Raw genomic sequence first — 18,805 nt, 5'->3', positions numbered from 1 at the left:
CACTTAAGATGGTTCAAGATGCCCCTACCTCCAATGTCATAAACTATTTTTATAACTAGAAAACAGCAAATGCCATACAGGGATTACATGATTGGTGCAGTTCTGAGTTTGTCTTATTTGGGCACAATTGAACAGCTTTCAGTGTGGGAATGGTTGAGAATTCAGCTGCTAAGACTGTCTGAGATTCAATTACTTGGTTACAAGAGTATACTTCTAAGTTAAGTTACACTTGCTTACACATCAAGTTTGGTTACAATTCACCACGTACAGAGTCTATTTTCAACCAAACTTAATCATCCAAGTATGGAGACAGATTTATGCCAGACTTAATTCAATTCCTCCTCCCTCTCCTTTTTTCTTCCTGCCTTTCTTCCTTACTTTTCTCTCCACTGTAGCTGTTTTACCTAGATAACAGAGTAGTCTACTGTGGGGAGAGAGATACAAAATCTATATTAATTTAAATCCTAAAGTAACGCTAACAAATAGTTTGACTGACTTTTTCAACTTTTTCAACTGAAAGAACAAATTGTTATTACGAATACATCATTATTTTTATTTTATTCCAATTTTCTACTTTGGATAATGGTTGAAGAATTGTAAAATGAAATATCACATAGCTTTGTTATTAAAATCACTTGAAAGTCAATTAGATATAGGTTTAGTGAGCACCTACAAGAACTGACAAGGTTACCAAAATGAAAACACATGCTCTCTCCTCACCATAGAAATTCTGAAACTTGTAGGAATGATTGAAAAACACACACATTGTTATAGTACAAAATCGACTGTTGCAAGAGTTACAGGATATTTGTTAAGAAGCACTTGAAAATTATTTAGGCCTGTCTTCCCTACAGGACCTCATCTAGTTAGGGTAAATTACTTTCTAAGGAGTGATATCAAAGGTTCTTCTAATTTTTTAATTGACTGCCTTCCTCTGGCAATGTATAGATTCCAAAGTTCTGCCTTGGAACTTCTGTCTCACCCTATAAAAAGTATCTGATCTCAACAAGTAATATTGTGTCCGTTATAAACAGAGTACCAATAACTTCCGAAGTAGCATCTTAATTTAGATTTCTGTCTTAAGTGCAGGTTAAATTATTCAACTTCTTAACAGACATCTCTACGTAGATATCTTTTAGATACCTCAGTATCTGCATGTCTCAAAACTCAACTAATAAAATTCTAAAAACCAAACTTCATGTTTCTCTTATTTTTCCTGTTCTTGTAATAATAGAGGCTTCTCATCAGAACCCTCCAGTCTGTATATCTATTCTCTTCCAAAATGAGAAGGCTTTTATTTCATATGCCCCAACCATGTATCCTGGGTATGTTTTCAAATGTGAATACTCCAATATTGACTATTGTTTTTCAATAACGCTGCCAGCACTCTACCTCAAGGTAGCAGCATCTACTGTCTACATCACTGTGATACATTAATGACACATATTGAGAATTCCATCTTTGCCCCTCTACACTTCATTCTCTGCAATGTAGCCAGGGTACTATTTTAAAATGTAAATATGATTGAAGCATTCATCATATTCCATTATTCAAGTGAAAACTTAAAAACAATAAAAATACCCATTGGCAGTAAGCCTTTATATGACCTGGCTTCTGTTTCACTTTTCAATTTTATCTGTTTCATTCTCTCCTTAGGTCTCTGAAATCAAATTACTGGTCTTCTTTTAATTTCTGGAATATGCCAAGATTTCTTACATCAGGATCTTTTCAATGTTCCTCCATCTAGCTGGAATAGTCTTCCTCATTCTTTTCATCTTATTTGTATTCATGCTTTAAAGTTTCTCTTTAAATGCCTCCTTTTGTTAAAGACTTCGTTGACTCCTTCCCTGATCCAAAGTAGTGAACAGATGGTGTTCATGGACATAAAAATGGCAAATATAGACACCGAGGACTATTAGAGGTGGGAGGGAGGGCGGGGGGCAAGGGCTGAAAAACTATTGGGTACTATGCTTACTTTACGGGTGATGGGTTCAATCTGGACTCTGTCGTATCCCAATCTTCAGCACCACGCACTATACCCGTGTAACCAACCTGCACATGTACCCCTTGGATTTAAAATAAATGTTGAAATTATTTTTTAAAATAAAAACAAATAAATAAGATCCTTGTTAAACTCTCTAGTAACTCCAGGCACTATTATCTTCCCACATTTCCAGTATCATTTCTAACTTGCTAAGTGTTTATCTTAAAAATATAGTTTTGATGGTTTCCAGCTGCATCCATGTCCCTACAAAGGACACAAACTCATCCTTTTTTATGGCTGCATAGTATTCCATGGTGTATATGTGCCACATTTTCTTAATCCAGTCTGTCACTGATGGACATTTGGGTTGATTCCAAGTCTTTGCTATTGTGAATAGTGCCGCAACATGGCACAAGTATATATATGTAACAAACCTGCACGTTATGCACATGTACCCTAGAACTTAAAGTATAATAATAAAAAATAATTTTAAAAAAATATATATATATAGTTTTGACTTGATGATTTACATCTTTTTACATTTTTAGTTTGAATAGTTTGAGATTCAAATAGAAGGTGCAAAAGTAGCACCCCTGTTTCACCTGTACACTTCACCAAGCTTCTCCCAGTGGTAAGTCTTAATACAATGATCAAAACCTGGAGGAAATTTACAATGGTGCAATACTATTAAATAAACTAGGTGCCTTATAGTGTCTCATAAGTTTTTGCATGTACTCATTATGGTCTTGCTGTTGTTATAGTTCTGTGAAATTTTGTAGCCTGTATAGTTGCATGTAATCATTACAACCATCATGATACAGAACCTTCTGCTATATTAACATTTTCCTCAAAACCCTAACCCTTGAAAAATATGAATCTGTTTCCCATACCCAAAATTTTGTTATTTGCAGAAGATTATGGGAAATTTATCACATAATAGGTAAGAAATATCAACTAGTAATTTGTTTTTTTTTTAAGGTTAAGACTACTTTTGGGTGGAACACCAATATGATTTTAACAATATTGTTTTATTACAATTACAATAATACAAGTAAAATAAATTGAATTACAAAGACAAAGTCTTCCTTTAACAGAAATTTAACACCTGTCTCTTTGGAGCACAAGTCTGATGGATCACATAGTGAAGCTTACACCCTCCCATATGTTGCAATAAGAATTTTTTTTTTTTTTAAAGTAAAACCTTTCAATTCCAACTGGCATTTCAGAGCATCTCGTGGCGTCATGTCTCACATGAACACTTGTGTAAAAGTAGTTTTTAAAGTTTGAATATGTATTAACATTCTATAAACTTAATTGGTAAGAAAATTAAAATGTCCCAGCTAATGACTTACTTTGTGTCTTAATTTTTTTTTCATGTACATCATTTCTCCTCTTCAATAATGCATTGTGTTGTTATTATTTTATGTGACAGTTTATCTTTTCTCATTTTTGCTTACTAAATTTGCAATTGATTTCATATTTACTGACTGGGTCTCTCTATATTGGTCTGGCTCCTTATTCCATGTTGTGCACTAAACTATAAGGAGTTATTCATTCTCTTTTTGATAAATCAATGTTTTCCTAGATAGTTACCACCAATTTACCAGTTTATCTGACAGATGCTACACTGAGAATAAGGCTTGATTTACTATGCTTATCAACCTCAAAATATTTTAACATTGAGCTTATCCTATCGGTGTTTCCAAATACATGCATTTTTTTCCTGCTTCTAAACATTATCATACATGAAACTGTAAAATCTGATTTTTTTTAGTATATTTTTCACTTTGTATTTGCTTTCACTTTGTTTTTCTCCTTTATTGCTTTTTAAAATATTTCTTTCTTTGTCACTCTGTGTGATAGAATTCTAAGATAGTTTTTATGACTTTAGTACCCAAGGTGTTACTCTTATGATTATGTCATGTTATGTGACAAAAAGATTTTGCAGGTGTAACTAAGTGTACTTAGACCTAAATATAGGAAGATTATTTGGTTAGACTTAACCTTTCACATTGCCCTTTAAAAACACAGAGTTTTATTTAGACAATAGTAGAATAGTAATTCAGAGTGATTGGAAGTGTAAGAGGGATTCAACATGAAGTTTTCAATTGTTTAGTAGAAAGGGATCATGAGGCAAAGACCTGAGATTGCCCTCTGCTAGAAAAGAGTGGTCCCAGGCTGCCAGCCAGCAAGAAAACGGAGATTACATTAACTACAACTGCAAAGGCTTGAATTCTGTCAACAATTTGGGTGATACTGTAGGTGGATTCTTCCAAAGAACTTATAAGTAAGAGCCCATCCAGCTAACAATTTGACTTTGGTCTTGTGAGACCCTAAGTAGAGAAAACAGGTGAGCACACCCGGACTTATGACTCAGAAAACCATGAGTGAATAAATAGAAATTGTTTTAAACTGCTCTGTTTGTGATTTTTTTGCACAGTAATAGGAAACTAATATATTCCAAAATCCTTTGGAGATTTATACTAACCTTAACTATCAGTTGGAACTTGGTTGTTATTTGGTCTCAGGAAAAAAAATGTGATGGAATACTAGACCTAAATATTAAGTGAGAACATGGAATTCTTTTTTAATCTTCTCATTGGAGATCAGCATTAGTCTTGGAAAAGTTGCTTCTTTACTTCTGTCCCCATAGAACCTCACATGTATGAGTTACATAACCAATATTTTCTTCTTTTTTGGTGGGTAAAAGAAGGCAGTAGGCAGCTAGCCAATTACTCAGCGAATCTAGAACTTGAATCTTGTAACCATTGAATCTGGCCTATCTTTAAAAATAGTGGAAAATTCTGATAGCAGGTGTTTCAACCTCTAGAGATTGACTTGTCCATAATACATTAAAATCCATATCTAAAAACACCAGAGAGAAATATGAGTTATAATTGTGATGGTGGTATTATAAAAAATGAAAGCAGCATACTTTAGGCTGAAAATAGATTTTTTTTTGGCGGGGGGGCAGCAAGTTACAAAGCATCTAAGAAAACTACTCTATAGTAGTTGCCTTTATAAACTGTCCCAGGACTTCCTTATGAATCCTGCTGACTTTATTGCAGATCACACTATGCCTTCCAATACTAATTTCTATTATTAAATTTTCCAAAAGAGAAATACATGCCCTCTCAATGCAACACTAGCAAAAGCCCAAATTGCTAGTATTACCACTTTCTGTCTTCTCTGATTTAGTTTTTATTGTTTCATTTCTGAATGAACACGATTTCTTTTTAACAATAGAAAGAAACACAGCCAACACAAATATGTAATAGATAAAAGGAAAAACATGTGAACTATGACAAAGGAAATCTCCTCATTTGTTTCTCCAGTTACATAAGAAGTTTTAGAAGACAGACAAAAAACAAAACAGCAGTAGAGACTATGGTGGTAAGCAAAGCAAAACTGAAGAAAGGAAAGAGAAGACATGGTGTAATAATCCGCTTAAGCTACCAGCCAAGTACTATAGACTGCATGGCTTCGGTAACAGAATTTTATTTGCTCCCAGATCTGGAGATTGGAAGTCCCAGATACAGTTTAACAAGGGTTCCATTTTGGTTGAGGGCTTTCTTCCTGGCTTGCAGATGGCCACCTTTTCACTGTGTCTTCACAAGATCTTTTCCTTGTGTATGGAAAGAGAAGGAACACTCTCTGGTGTCTCTCCATGCTCTTATAAGGACATATATACCATTTGATTAGGGCCCAATTTATGACCTCATTGAACTGTAATCACCTCTTAAAGCCATATCTTCAAATAAAGTCACATTGGTGTAAAGCCTTTAATATAAGAATTATTATATTTAGCCAGGGAAGGGGATCCAATGTGGTCTATAACACATGGTAAATCTCATATACCCAACAGAATATTTCAATAAAATCAAATCAAAGATTATACTTAAATTTTCTCTTTTGCTGGATAGCATAATAAAACAATATATCAGAAACTTTTAAGGAAAATTGTATACAAAGATGGGGTTTTGGAAGAAATTTTAAAAAGGTATCATAGTAACAGCAGAGTAGAATTACATCAAACTTAAAACTTCTATCTTTAAATTAGGATTATATAGTAATTTAAAGAAACATACTTAACATACATTTTAATAACTTTTAAAAGTTTTGTTTTTAATTGATATGTAATAATTGTACCTGTTTACAAGGTACAGTGTGATGTTTCAGCACATATATACATTGTATAATTATCAAGTTAGGGTAATTCACTTACCCATAACCTCAAACACTTGACATTTCTTTCTGATAAAAACATTCAAAATCCTCTTGTCTTGCTATTTTGAAATAGACAAATACATTTTTATTAACTGTAGTCACCCTACTATGCAAGAGAATACTGGAACTTATCCCTCCTATCTAGGTGTAACTTTGTACTCATTGATCAAGCTCTATTCTATCTTCACTTATATAGATCAACTTTTTTTAGATTCCACATATGGGTGACATCGTGCAGTAATTGCAATTTGGTGCTTGGGTTGTTTAACTTAGAACAATGCACTCTAGGTTCATCCATGTTGTCACAAATGACAAGATTCATTCTTTTTTATTGTTAATTAATTAATTAATTATTGAAATGGAGTCTCTCTCTGTTGCCCAGGCTGGAGTGCAGTGGCCCAATCTCGGCTCACTGCAACCTCCATCTCCCAGGTTCAAGCGATTCTTCTGCCTTAGCCTCCTGGGTTGCTGGGACTACAGGTGCGTGCCACCACACCCAGTTAATTTTTTGCATTTTTTAGTAGAGACGGGGTTTCACCGTGTTAGCCAGGATAGTCTTATCTCCTGACCTCATGATTCTCTTGCCTCAGCCTCCCAAAGTGCTGGGATTACAGCCGTAAAGTGCTCGGATTGCAGGCATGAGCCACCACACCTGGCTGGATTCATTCTTTTTTATAGCTCAGTAGTATTCCATTGTGTAAATATACTACATTAAAAAAATTCTTTATCTGTTGATGGACACTTAGTTTGATTCCACATCTTGGCTATTGTGAATAGTGCTGCAAAAAATATGAGGGTCCAGATATCTCTTTGACATATTGACTTCCTTTCCTTTGGACACTGGATCCCAATCCAGTATTGGGATTGTTGAATCATATGGTAGATCTATTTTCAGTATTTTGCTCATAATTGTTTTATTAATCTGAATTCCCATCAATAGTGTATGAGTTCCCCTTTCTCCAAATTCTCACCATCATTTCTTATCTTTTGTCTTTTTGATAATAACCATTTTAACTGGATGAAATGATATCACATCTTGGTTTTGATTTGCATTTCCTTGATGATTCATGATGTTGGGCATTTTTTTCATATGTTTGTTGCTCATTTTTATGTCTTCTTTTGAGAAATGTCTATTCAGATCTTTTACTCATTTTAAAATCAGATTATTTCCATTTTTTGTGCTATCGAATTGATCAAGTTCCTCATATATTTTTTATATTAACCCATTGTCAGATGCATAGTTTGTGAATACGTTCTCCCTTTCTTTGAATCGTGTCTTTGTTGATTGTTTCCTTTGTCGTTCAGAAGCTTTTTAGCTTAATCTAATAACATCTATCTTTTTTTCCTTTTTCTTTTCTGTGTTCTTGAAATCTTATTGATATGGTTTGGCTATGTACCCATCGAAACCTCATCTTGAATTGTGGCTCCTATAATCCCCATGTGTGTGGGAGGCACCCAGTGGGAGATCATTGAATCATGGGGGCGGATTTTTCCCATGCTGTACTTGTGATGGTGAATAAATCTGATGAGTCCTGATGGTTTTATAAAGGGCAGTTCCCTGCACATGCTTTCTTGCCTGCCACCATGTAAGATAGGCCTTTGCTCCTCCTTCACCTTCCGCCATGATTGTCAGGCTATTCCAGCCATGTGTAACTGTGAGTCCATTAAAACTTCTCTTTCTGTATAAATTACCCAGTCTTGGGTATTTCTTCACAGCATTATGGAAATGGAGTAATACACTTATCCAAAAAATCCTTTCCTGGAACAATGTCATGAATAATTTTTACAACATTTTTTTCTGGTAGTTTTATAGTTTCAGATTTCAGAGTTAAGTCTTTAATCCATTTTGAGTTGATTTTTTGCAAGCAGTGAGAGAGTTAGGTGGGAGTCAAGTTCTGAAAGAAGGAAGGACTCACATCATTGGGGATAGCCTGGTTTAACACAAAGGAATAGAGAAAGAAGAACAGAATAACTTTTCAAGAAATATTAAGAAGACATGTGGCTTAAGCAAATGATAAAGGAGAAGTACTGTGGCATCATTCCATGCCAAATATATGACTACTCTTCGTAACAGTTATGGATAATTGTTCATTTTTAGTTCTTTCAGTTGCATGGATTGTTTCTTGAGGGATCTGATTAAACTTTTCATTTCCCTAACTCTGCTTCCCAGTAACCTTTACTCCTTAAATCTGGGTTGTTTGACATACCACCAAGAAAAAATTAGTCTAAGTTATTTTCCACATGGCAGGCTTTCATATTTGAATACTGTCATCATGACATACCCCTTCCCAGGGTTTTTATTTCTCTAATAGTTCATATGATGATACCATATCTCAGATACACATTCTCACTCTTCATTCCTGTTGCTACTGTCTTTGTTCAGACACTGATTATTCTTTACCTAAACGATTACAGTAGTAAACTAATTAGTCTTTCTGTTTATCTCATTGCCCTCCAAGCTATTCTCCATTTTAATGTTTCCAGAATGATTTCTTTCAAAAGGAAAATGTGGTTGGTCATTTATATTTCAACCATTTCAATTGTAAAGATTTATTTTGTATGCCTGTGTCTCCCACTTGACTATGAGCTTGTCAAAGGCCAGGAACAAGGCTTTTCATCATTGTAGCCCTAGTTACTTATGTGGTGACTGGCATTTTGTGCATACTCTATAAAAGTCAATTTTTGTTGTGTTTTTTTTTTCTCTGAATGAGTTTCTATTCTGTATCTAGTACAGTGCTAAGAAAATGCATTATTATCAGTAGACATTATAATAAGGAAATGTGACCTGCTGAAGTATTTATTTACTATATTTTTGTCCTTTTATTTTGTATATGGCCATGATAAGATGCTGAAGATTTGTCCTAATAATAATAGTTAACAGTTAATAAGTTTTTATTCTTATTATGTACTAGTGACATTTTTATATTTTAAGCATTTTATATATATTTTGTTTAATTCTGAAAAGAACCCACAAAAATACGTAAGGTATAGGCACAATTATTATTCTCATATTATATATAATGAAACTGCACACTGAAATCAAATAATTTGACCAGAGCCACACATCTTTTAAGTTACAAAGTATCAAAGAAATTGCACCAGAGGGAATTAAGCAGACACAGTAGACTTTATTCAAGACTATTGTAATAGGTGAGAAAAATTGAACTCAGTGCTAAATATAAATAGGCAGCTAGGGATTTATAGCCAATGAGCACAGTGAGGGAGTCAGTGGGTAAAAAACTATAAGAAAAACTTGGTTAGTTTATAAAGGGTGGACATATTTTTACTATACTGGTTTGGTGGGATAAAGCTAATTCAGTTGACAGGTCAAGAACAGCAGGCCAAGAAAGAGACCTAGTTGAGAAGAGAGTTCAAAAAGGCTGACTAGAATTTGCTTCTTGTTAGTCTCCTGTCTGGTACAAGGAGAGAGTCCTTATTAGTTCCTCCTCCTGTGCAAGGAAATAAGATATTACTTTTCCTCTGTACAATGTAAGTCTCTTTTTCATTCAGTCACCCTTCATTAATTAAAGACCAGCTTAACTATATGTTAATAATTGGCAGTAGAGGATATTTTCTGAATGGTGCTAGCCCTCAGGCATTTAATAAAAATGACATTTATGTGAAATATACAAATAACAACAAAGATTACTTGTTGAGCCAAACTAGTAATGGAATTTCTGTGTCAAAACCACAGTTAATCAAGGATTCTAGATACTCAAAGCATTTTTAGAGAGTGTAATGATCATGGTAGTGGCGATCTAATTGATTTCCTGGTTTTCAATTTAAATGTTTGGTGATGGCATATACATTAAGAGGTTAATAGGTTTATCCACAACCATGGTTATTTCCTAGAACAAAGGCACCGACAGTGCAAATTTCTTTTTTTTTTTTTTTTTTTTTTTTTTTTTGAGACGGAGTCTCGCTCTGTCGCCCAGGCTGGAGTGCAGTGGCCAGATCTCAGCTCACTGCAAGCTCCGCCTCCCGGGTTCCCGCCATTCTCCTGCCTCAGCCTCCCGAGTAGCTGGGACCACAGGCGCCGCCACCTCGCCCGGCTAATTTTTTGTGTTTTTAGTAGAGACGGGGTTTTGCCGTGTTAGCCAGGATGGTCTCGATCTCCTGGCCTTGTGATCCGCCCGTCTCGGCCTCCCAAAGTGCTGGGATTACAGGCTTGAGCCACCGCGCCCGGCCAGACAGTGCAAATTTCTAGTAAAGTTCCTGAATGGCCTACTTAGCAGCAGTTCCAGGCATGGAGTTTGCTTATACATAACGTGGCATGGTGATGAGTTCTTTGCAATTTATAAAAAGTCATCCTGCTTCATCTCACGGGACTTCTCTAGACCCAGTGGGAAAAGTCAGCTAAAAGACAAACTAGAGTATCAATTATGTTCCAGGAAGTCAGATTTTAGTTCTGAGTTATACCAGTTCAGGAGGACAGGAAAAAAATTGAAATTTAGGCTTGTATAGTTGTACTCAGCTACTGAAGAAAAAAAAAAAAAAAAGGAAAAGAAAATTTTGTAAGGACTGACAAAACGTTCAAGATGATAGAATCCGGTCCAATTGATAGCAAGATAACAAAATCATATTCTATAGTTTACAGAGGACTGAAAAACAGTTCAAAGGTAATAAACGTGATGAGAATTTGATAACGCATAGTGATGGGTTTTCTACTGAAATATAAAATTTCAGTTTACACCCAACTTCTTTTTGATAAAAGAAAATTAAAATAAGACATTCTTGTTTAAAATATAGGTTTGTTTTGATCAGATTTGGCCTACTTATTTACATCTGTTACAAGGATGATAATTAATCACGTAGATATTTTTAAGTTTGATTTGCTGAAAGTTTTCATAGGGAATCTCAGATTGGACTTTGAGAAATCTCTTGGGTTTGTAAGCCAAGGCAAGAACTCACCACCAGACTTCACGGAATTGTCAAAAAAAAAAAAAAAAAAAAAAAAGAGATTCTCTTTACTTTGCTGTAAGGGTAGGAAATATGCAGTCTAGGTATCATGTGCATTTACTCAAGCACACTTTATATAAATGCTGGCTCCATAAAGTCAACCTCAGTTCTTTAAAATTCTTTAACCATATCTGATTTTATGCTTTATTTTCAAATATGACACTCTAATCAAAGACTTGGTTATTTAATCATTTTTTCCAATTATATTGTTTCAAGAAGAACTGATTTTTGCCAAAACTATATAAATAATTTTACTGCTATGAAAAAAAAAATATTCATCAAAGGTTTTCAAATTCTTGAGAAATCAGGCTAGGATAAGAAGATAAATGTTTAATTTTTAATTACAGAATAAAATCCAATAGATTGTTATAAGTTATAGATGGCTTAAGAGAAAACAGAACATTACAGCATCATCAATATGCCAAACAGGACCCATAATAATCCTTCATCAGCTTATTCAGCCCTAGGTAAATATTTTTTTTGCTTGATCTTAGATTAGTAGTTTCATGAACACATCCATTTCTTCACTAGAGTTCTAGAAATCCTGACTTAGCTCAATGGTGTGGTCTAAAGAGCATTTAAAGCAATGTCATCAGAGACTTGTGTCTCAAATTACCTGGCATAGTCACTTTCATAGATTTCTAAGACGGTCCCTTTCATTGAAGAAAAAAAAAAAGTTTAGTTGTAGTTGATTACAAGAGCTTTTAGAAGAAAAATGTATTAAGATCTACAATTTAGTAGCATAATACAGTGACTATAGTCAATAATAATTTAATTATGCTTTTAAAAATAACTAGAAGAGTATAATTGGACTGTTTGTAACACAAAGGATAAATGCTTGAGGAGATGAATACCCCATTCTCCATGATGTGATTATTATGCATTGCACATGCCTGTATGAAAACAGCTCACATACTCCATAAATATATACATCTACAATGTACTCACAAAAAATAACAATAAAAAATTAAATTGAAAAAGAGAGCTTTCAGGGAAACATCAAAATAAAATAAACTATTTTTAGATAGCTGAGAGATCAGAGTAGGAATGGAAAGGTCTGGCAAAGATGAGCAGAGGAATTGAGGAGGCAGAGGTGTTGAAGTTAGACATGCCATATACAATTTAAATAAGCAGAAAGGAATATTTAAGGTGATAAAAGGAGAAAGGAGGAATGAAGGTAAAGGGAGTAGAGAAGTCTTAAGTGAGCCCATTTAGGGAGACCTCAAGTTTCCCAAAGAGGCCATTGAATTTCAAGTATACTATGCAGTATTATTAACTATAGTCACATGCTATACATTAGCACTTATTCATTTTGTATAACTGAAACTTTGTGCTCTTTGACCAACATCTCTCCATTTTTCCCTCAGTCCCTGGAAACCACAATTCTACTTTCTGCTCCTATGAGTCTGACTGTTTTGGATTCCACATGTAAGTGAGCTGATGCAGTATTTGAAAATTTTTAAGAGGGCAGAGGTTAGATGTTAAGTGATCTTAGCACAAAAAAAGAAGAAAAAAATGGCATTCATGGTCGAGTGCGGTGGTTCATGCCTGTAATCCCAGCACATTGGGAGGCCAAGGCAGGTGGATCAAGAGGTCAAGGGTTTGAGACCAGCCTGACCAACATGGTGAAGCCCTGTCTCTACTAAAAATACAAAAATTAGCCAGGCATGGTGACACATGCCTATAATCCCAGCTACTCAGGAGGTTGAGGCAGGAGAATCGCTTGAACCAGGGAGGCGGAGGTTGCTGTGAGCTGAAATCATGCCATTGCACTCCTGCCTGGGTGACAGAACAAGACTCCATCTCAAAAAAAAAAAAAAAAAAAAGGCAATTATGTAATATAACAGATATGTTAATTAGATTGATTATGGTTATTATCTTGTAATGTATACATATGTCAACACATTAAATTGTACACTTTAAATATGTACTTTTTAATTTTTGAACTATACAGCAATAAAGTTGAAAAAGGACATTTAAGTTTCAAATTATTCTTCAGAATATCTCTATGAGATTGCACATACACACACACACACACACAAAAAATGAAATCACCACTAAGAAATAATATCCTAAATACTGAAGAACTGAAGTTTAACCAAATGGTCTCTTAATGAGAATTTCCAATATTCTTAACCAACAATACCTTTCCAAAAAGAAAAAAAAAGTCTAGGACTCTATCCAAGCCTCAAAAGTATACTCAGAATCCTGAGAATCAAAATCTGTCCTCATGGTGCTCCAGTGGACTGACATTTAGAAAACTGAATCAGGAGAAGGACTCATCAATGGATCTCTGATTAATCAGTCAGGAGTGAAGACAAAGGCTTCAAAGTTCCACCTGAGGTCCTGGATGAGAGATCAGGGTCCAGTGATAAATCTGATCATTAAAAGTACGAAAAGTAAATTGCTCCAGATTTAGTTAAACAGGAAAGAAAAACTTTATTCAATGCTATTGCAATATGGAAGAGAGATTGAATGCAACTCTGAATAAAACAGGTGAAGTTGTTGTGATTTATCAAACTGTAGTGTTAGTACTTTTCATCTTTCCCAAGCAAAAATCTTAAAATAATTAAACTTCATTTACTCCTTTTAATACATATTCCATTTTATCATCATATATTTCATTACACATATATAAAAATATATATACATATATATTTTTAAAACTCACCACTGGATGAATAATTGCTATTTTATAATATGTGTTTTTGTTTCTATGTATCAATGCCTTTACTTTTTCTGTGTCTTTTATTACCTCGTGCATGTCTCACCTTCCTTCTGGCAATGCTTTTATTTTATTTTATTTTATTTTATTTTATTTTATTTTATTTTTCATCCGTATTTACCTTTTACTTGCTGAAGAACACACTTTACTATGAACTGAAGTTCAGATCTGCTGGGGTCAAATTTATTCAGCTTTTGTTTTTGTGAAAATTTCTTATTTCACATTATCTTGTATACTGTTTTTCACTGGTATATAAATCTAAGTTGGAAATGATTAACATAAAGCACATTAACGACGTCAGTTCAGAGTGTTATAGCTTCCATTGTTTCTGTTGAAAAGTCAGCCAACATTTAAATGGTTGTTTCTTTGGAAGTCATCTATTTTTTTCACTGTTCTTTGTCTTAGTTATTTAGCAGTTTTACTACAATAAGTTAGGTATGAGTATCCTTTTTTAAAAAAATACAAAATTTCTGCTTGGGATTCATGAATACTGATCTTGATGGCTTTCATCAGTTTTTAGAAATTCTTAGCTATAATTTGCCCTATGTCTGTTGTCCTCTGTGTTGGGTAACCTCCATTTACCTCTTCAGATTCATTCCTCATATTTTTCTCTGCCTTTGGTGAGTGACATACATGAGCTACGTCAACATGATTCCCTTAACCTGTCACTTTGAGTTGGGTTTAGCAAACGTGGACTTATTGGAAGAGATCAGAGAGATGCAGGAATGTGAAATCAGGATATATTTCCCTGGCTTTCTTGCTATAAGGAGATCTTAATTTTAATTATTGTATTTCCCCACTCTATAATTTCCTGTTGGTTTCTCTTTTAAAAAAGAATTTCCCTTGAGAAATGTCTGTTCATATCCTTTGCCTACTTTTTGATGGGGCTGTTTGTTTTTTTCTTGTAAATTTGTTTGAGTTCTTTGTAGGTTCTGGATATTAGCCCTTTGTCAGATGAGTAGATTGCAAAAATTTTCTCCCATGTAACAAACCTGCACCTTATGCACATGTACCCTAGAACTTGAAGTATTATAATAATAATAATAATAATAAAAGAATTTCTCATTAACTGCTTAATTACTGAAGTTTTAATTTACTTTAACATAGTAAAAATAGTTATTTTTTTGGTCTATGTCTGATAATTTCGTTATCTGAAGGCCCTTGGTGTCTGATTCCTATTTTCTGCTGTTTCTGCTAGTGTTTAGTCATGTGTTCTAACGTCCTCATTTGTTGTATTCACCAGAAATGGCGTTTTGGAAATTGTACATAGAAATAGTCTGAAGCTGATTATGTTGTCTTTTTGAAGAGATAAGTAGAAGCACTAGTAATCTAGAATTATCTCAAATAAATTTCGGGGATTGAGATTCAGTTGCTAGAGTGGTCTGAATTCCCTGCAAGTGTTTGCCTATATCTGGTTCTAATTTACTCCTACGAGTCATTCCATTAGGGTTCTAAATAAATTGTGAGGACTTCATCAGATGTCCTCTCTTGGTGTGCCGGATTCAAATTCCTATTCTTTGGTACCACAAGGCTTTCAAAATTGTTGAAGGCTTTTTTTTTGTCTCTCCATCACCCTGTCCTATACTGGTAAATTATCTGCAGGAAAAGTAGCCTTCAACTATCAGGCTTCTTTTCCTGGGACTCCATCCTCTCTTCTGGATCGTGTATTCATAATTATTTATTATCTTGTTAGTTCTCCAATATCATCAATAAAATTTTTAAAGTATATTTTGTTTGGCTATCATAGTTATCAGTGGTAGTTAAATTATGTAGTCTGGCATTACTAAAAAGCAAGTCCCAAATATATTTCAAATCAATTCACCTCTGGACATTTGTAATATATTTCTATCTGCTGTTTTTCTCTCTTCGTCAGCTTCCTTCCAATTTATTATCCATAATGCAGCAAGAACTATCTTTAAAAATGCAAATCTGACTTTTGACTATTACTCCCCTCGCTTTCCTATATTTAAAATGTTTCAAAGTTTTCTTATCTTTATCACAAGCAATGCAAAATTTCATAACTTGACTGCAAGTCTATGGTCTGCCCTCTCCGTATCTCTGCAGCCTTATCTTGTACCAATCAAAATTGGCTTTCTGTTTTAGTCACACGAATTTCTTTGCATCTTTCATTCTTATTATTTTTCCTCTTGCCATATACCCTTGAACATGCTTATACCTATATACAGAATGTTCTTCCTCTTTCTTGTCTAGATAATTCCCATTTATTCTAAATCTTCTATTTCAACTCTTACTTCTTCAAATATATGTACCCACAACTTTTCTCTATAAAAAGTCTGCCTGTTTTATGGTCTTTCCATACCACGTATTATAGTTATAATTTTGCTTATTTTTTTGTTTTAAATTTTCATACAATAAAATTAACTATTTTGATGCAGTTATATTAATTTTAACATATGCATATTTGCATAACCACCACCACCACAATTAGAATACGAAATTCCTATCTTGAGATTACCATAAATGAAGATTATGTCTTTTCATTTATTTAAGTCTTCTTTAATTTAGTTCGTCAGTGTTTTGTACTTTTCATCATGAAGACCCTGTACTTATTTTGCTAAATTTTTACCTAAGCATTCCATTTTTTGGAGCATGTGTGTGGTGTGTGTGTGCGCATGTACATGTATATAAATATATATTCATGTATATATAATATATATTATATGTATTTACATATATATGTTTGCATACATATGTAAATTTCAGTTTCCAATTGTTCTTTGCTACTACAGAGACACGCAATTGATTTTGTGTGGTACCCTGTGTCTTGAAAATTTTCTAAACTCCTTATATCTACAATTATCTTTCCTATAAAATACATAAGATTCGTAGACAATCATGGCAACTGTGGATAGTCATGTGTCCTTTAACTGCCAAGTGTTTGGAGGATTCCCCTGCTATCAATTTGCAATCAAGTTAAGCTTAATTATGTTATCATCTAATAACTTTATCTGTATGCTTTAAATTATTTTAAATATATTAAAGTGTGTTTTGATATGGCCCATCCTGATAAATGTTTCCTATTTATTAAAAATAAATAATATGTTTTCTCTTGCCTTGCATTGAAATAATTCATAAATGTCAATTATGTCCAGTTAGTTAATTATGCTGTTCAAATGAGTGTTTTAAGTCTTCAACTATAATTTTGAATTTTTCTGTTTCTCCTTTCTGTTCTCTCAGTTTCTGTGTAACATATTTTGTAGATTTACTGTTTTCTGCATAAACAGGACTGCTTTATATTTCTGGTAAATTGATCTTATCATTATTTTATTATGTCCCTCCATAACTCTGGCATTTTTCTTTTCTCAAAATTATGCTTAGTCTGATATTGATCTAGCTACCTCAGATTTGTTTTGATTACTCTTTGGATGACACATATCTTTTTACTCTTTTAGCTTTAACCTATTCATAGTATTATATCTGACATGAGTTTCGTAAGAAACATCACATATAATTGGTTCATTTATTCTATTCTGAAATTTCTCTTAATTGGTTTAACATTTGCACCTAATGTAATTATTGATGTTTGGGTTTAGTTCTATCATTTTATTATTTGTTTTCTAATTGTTTGCTCTGTGCTTTTCTCTCAGTTTCCCTTTTTATTCCTTTTATATTATTTGAACTTTTTCAGCCTTTAACTTCAACATTCATTCTTTGACTATATCTTTTTTCAGTAGGTTTTTTTAGGTATTGTAATATATATACTTAAATCTTCACAGTCTACTTCTGACTAATATTTTACCACTCCATGTGAAATATGATAACTTTACAAACACATAGGTCTCTTCACCTTCTTCACCATTATAATTATCTTCTCTATTGCATCTCTATACATTGGAAATCTCATTATACAGTATTATAATTTTGCCTTCAAGTATAATATATAGATTAAGAAATTAAATAAGAGAGACAGTATTTTTATATCTAGCTACATAGTTACCATTTATTTGTTTTCTTCATGACTGGTATTTCACGTTTTTCTCTGGCATAATTCCCTGACTAGCTGAAGAACTTCCTATAGAAATTACTTAAGAGTAGGACTGTGTTTTAATTTATCATCATTTCTGAAGGTTATTTCTTCTAGATATAGAATTCCGGGTTAAGAGTTTTTTGTTTTCATTGCAAAATGCTATTATATTTCTTTCAGGCTTCCATAGTTTCTGATGAGAAATGTGTACTTATAAAATCATTATATTTTCTTCATATAATGTGTCATTTTTTGCTGGCTGCTTTCAAGTCTTTAGTTGTCAGCACTTTGATTTTGATATGTCTCTGACCTATGGGATTTTATAGGTCGCTTTGGGTTTACTTTGCTCTGAATTTGCTCACATTCTTTAATGTGTATGTTTATGCCTTTCATCATATTTGAACAATTTTTGCCATTATTTCATGAAACATTTTTTCAGCACCTTTATCTTTTCTTTCTTTGTGGGACTATGATTACCTGAATGTTAGATATTTTGCTATTGTCTCAGCAGTCCTAGAGGATGTGTTCATTTTTTTCCCCAACTTTTAACTGTTTTCAGATAGAATAATTAACATTTATCATCATACAACTTCAGCGATACATTCTTCTCTCATCTCTGTTTTGCTATTAAACTCCTCCACTGATATTTATTTTGTTTATTATTTGTAAAATCTTAATTTTTATTTGGCTCTTCCATGTCTTACATTTCTTTATTAAAACTTCCAATTTTTTCCATTAGTTATAAGACTCTTCACAAGTCTTTGCTTCAACAATTTTCTAGTATCTGCTTTAATGTCTTTGTTAGATAAGTCCAACATTGCATTATTTCAGCATTTGTGCGTCATTTTTTTTTCATGTGAATTGGTCCTCTGAATGCTAGGTAATTTTGGATTATAGTCTGGATGATAGTCTGGATGATTTAAAT

Source organism: Macaca fascicularis, chromosome X, assembly GCF_037993035.2.
Source record: "Macaca fascicularis isolate 582-1 chromosome X, T2T-MFA8v1.1".
Lineage (NCBI taxonomy): Eukaryota > Metazoa > Chordata > Mammalia > Primates > Cercopithecidae > Macaca > Macaca fascicularis.
Note: the sequence above shows the minus strand (reverse complement) of the source record.